Genomic DNA, 4,000 nt, shown 5'->3' with positions numbered 1-4,000 from the left:
ATTTTGACAGGTCTAATGTTCAACTTGAGGACATTTACACTCAACTTGATTTTCTACAGAGGTCTATTGCTAACCCATATCATCCTCAAGTCTCCTTCATGTCTAAGGCTTTTGAGGCTCTTAGTTGTGGGATTTGCATGCATGCCTATGGAAATCATGATGTTTATCAACAACAAAGGCCCTACAACTTCCAAAACAATCAATGGGGTAGAAATTTATTTAAGGATAATTATGGGAGCAACTACAATACAAGTTGGATGCAACGCCCTATTTTTAGTTGTGAAGGCAACCTAGAGGATATCCAACCCTTCTCTATTCAAGATGGTGGGGATGATAACCAAATGCACTCTTACCTTGAGAAGTTTGAGAACACCATGATCAACTTTAGCTAAAAAAGAATATTTTTAATGGTTATTGTAAGTTGGATATGTTGAGCAAGAGGTTAGACAATATTGGAAAAAAGCAACAAAGTATAGATATGGCTGTTCAACAACTTGGGAACACTAATGGCATCTTTCAAGCTCAAAACAATGGGAGAATTCTCTAAGATGTGATTCAATCTCCTCAAGAGACACCAAATCTTCCTCATGTTCCTTATGTCATGCCTCCTATTGCTAATCTTAGGGATGTATCTAAAACCCAAGTGTCTTTGGATGATGATGATGATAATTCCTTGCCTAGTTCTACATGTTCATTTACCCATGATTTTACTCGTGTGAATTGTAAAGATGTTGCTTTAAATCTATCTAGTTTAGAAAAGCATGATGATTTGCATTCACATGAGCATGAAAATTCAATTGATATGCATGATTCATCCCATATTGACCACATTGAAGCACATGGTACTTCTACTTCTATTCATGATCATACTCTTGCTTCTTTGTGTGATGAGATTACTTTGGATGAAGTTAGCGAATTGAGCATCGATTCTGGAATTTCTCATGCACCATTGATTGAGTCAAGTGATAGTAGTATATAATAGTACATTATGATGGCTCTATTTCATCTCTTTCATGTGACATGCCTCCACATGACTTGTGATAATTTGATTAATTCTAAAATTGTTGATATATTTTGTTCAAGTATGCCTAATCCTTCTTTATGCTTGGAGAAGAGTTCTTCTTTTGTAGTTTCAGGTGTTGAAGGGCTAAAGAAAGAAGAAGAACATGGTGTAGTGGCTTTTGCAACACCATTGGATGAAGATCATACACCATTAGGTGTCACACTTGATGATGATGAGTTTAAGTCTTTGCTTGAGTTTGATTCTTCCCTTGGTTGTGGCACTGAGAGTGCACAACATTCTAATGACTCTAGTTCATTAGGTGAAGCACAAGAATTAGAGAGGGAGGTCAAGACTCACATTAACCATCAAAGTACAAAAGCAATTGAGATTAACATAGATGATTTGCACTTTCATGTTTTTAATTCTTCTAACTCACATGATATGATTTGCACTTTAAATGATCTTGAGTATGGATCCTTCTTGTGTGATTTTAAGGATTCAATTGATGTTGTCACTTATGCTAGTATTCCTTTAGTTCCAAGCACTTTTGATTCTTATGCTTCTATTGGTATGAGCTTTGGAGCTAAAGAGGCATTTGGCATCTATTTGCATGATTTTACTCCTCCCTATCTTAGTGGAGTTGAGTTTCATTTTGTAAGCTTACATGATTATTTTGATGATGCCATCTTTGAGTTCTTAGTTAGAAAATTTGTATTTCATATACCATTAAGAAATAACAACATGCCTAACGCCAAGTGTGGGGGGGTGTGATTTTTAAGTTTTCTAGCACATCTTACTTGTTATATGATGATTTAAGCTTGTTAGATTTTCTAGGGTGTGCTAGATACTTGGATGCTTCTATATCATATCTCTACATTTTTCTTGTGATTTCTTCTTTAGGGAATGAGGGCACTCATCTAAGAGATCACAAGAGGAGGTTTCAACTTGAGGCCCTCCACTACAAAGATCCTCCTTGAGTTCTTCAAAGGTTGTATCTCTCCTTCCTATTCTCTTTTGATTGCTTTAGTTGTTCACAAATCACACAGGTGGAGCACTTTGTGGATTTACTTGCTGTCACTTATACAAACATGTGGTACACACTTTCTTTGCTTGTGTTTGTGTTTGTGAATATCATTTTGAGTTCAAGTGTGGGGGGAGATATGACCTATTCCAGTAGGTAAAAAAAGAAGAAAATTTTGAATTTTTTTTATCTTTGATTAGGTTTTTGTTTTAGGTTTTCTTTGTTTTGAAAAACAAAAAAGACTGTTTTTCTTGCACTTTTACATGCATTATAGATTAGAGTTTTATTCTTTCTATCATGATTTTGCATGCATTAGGGACAATGCATTGGATGCATTAAACACTCTAAAACCTTAATAGTGATCATTGGATGCAATGTCTCACAAAAATTTAAAGGTTTTAGAGTGTTTTTCATTAAACTAATTGTCATTACATGTGTGGTTGGAATTTTGGAATCCAAGAATTATCACAAGAGATTCTAACTTGAGCTCATCGTCACATTCATTTACATTAACACATTTAAATCAGAAATTACAAACATTTAATTCTTGCATTTTAGACATAGCTGAAACATATTACCATTCTTTTAATTTGTAGGCAATTGAACCATAGTTTGTGTGCATTGCTCTCTTAGGAGATGACCTAAAATGCTCATAACTACATTCTAGTTTTATTTGATGGCCTGAAGCAACTTAGGGTTTCATCAACCATTCCTTGTCAAATTGGGAGTGTGGTTGTGCAAGAATCTCTCATTGATCTTGGGGTAGCCATTAATGTCATATATACTCATATCTACTCTTCTCTTAATGCAAGAGGCCTCAAAGAGTGTGGAGTCATACTTTAACTTGTTGATCAAAGCACAAGGAGACCTAAGGGCATTCTTGAGGACATATTAGTAAAAGTGAAAGACTTGGTGTTTCTGGTAGATTTTTATATGTTGGATATGCAAGAAGGAGGCCAACGCATACTTATCCTTGGGAGACCTTTTATGATGATTTCAAGTACCATCTTGAATATGAAAGAAGGTAAACTCACCATGGAGTTTTTAGATAAAAAAATTCAATTTAACATTTTTGATAGCATGAAAAACTATTTTGTGACTTATAATCTTCATTTCATTGATATTATTGAGGAGGTATTTGTTGAGAAGGTCTCCATGTTTCCTATTTATGAGATTAATGATTCCTTGCTTGATTCTACATGTTCTTGCACCCAGGAGTTTACTTGTGTGAATTGTAAAGATGTTGCTTCAATTTTGTCTAATTTTAAGGATTTTGATGATTTTCATTCACATGAGTATGAGAATATGATTGGCATGCATGATTCATCTCATATTGATCACATTGAAGCACATGACATTTCTACTTTCATTCATGATCATACCATTGCTTCTTTGTGTGATTTAATTACTGTGGATGAATTGCATGATTTGGATGATAATTCTAAAATTTCTTGTGCACTATTGATTGCGTCAAGTGATGTTAGTGCTTTGGTACATTATGATGGCTCTAGTTCATCTCATTCATGTGACATGACACCACATCACTTTTCTTGCACTAATTTGATGAATTCTAGAATTTGTGATGATTATTACTTTTATGCACCTAATCCTTCTCCAAGTGTGGGGAAAAGTTCTTCTTGTGCTGTTTCAGGTGTTCAAGTGTCTAAGGATGAAGAAGAACAAGGTATTGTGGATTTTACACCACCATTAGGCACCACTTTGATTGATGATTCCATAGGCTTGTCTACTTTCACATTTTCATTAGATGAGTCTATATCTTTGCTTGAGTATGATTCTCCTTATATTTATGGTTTAGAGAGTGCACCTCATTCTATTGGCTCTAGTTCATTAGATTGTGGTTATACTTTATGTTCTTCCATTGATGATAGTGTTGTTTATGCCACATTCTCTTTTGATGTTTCACTTGATCTTGACCATTGTATAGAGAAGAGTTTCTATTTTGATGATTTAGTTGA

This window comes from Prosopis cineraria, unplaced genomic scaffold, assembly GCF_029017545.1.
Source record: "Prosopis cineraria cultivar Desert tree isolate PC_DT_omini unplaced genomic scaffold, ASM2901754v1 PC3, whole genome shotgun sequence".
NCBI lineage: Eukaryota > Viridiplantae > Streptophyta > Magnoliopsida > Fabales > Fabaceae > Prosopis > Prosopis cineraria.
Note: the sequence above shows the minus strand (reverse complement) of the source record.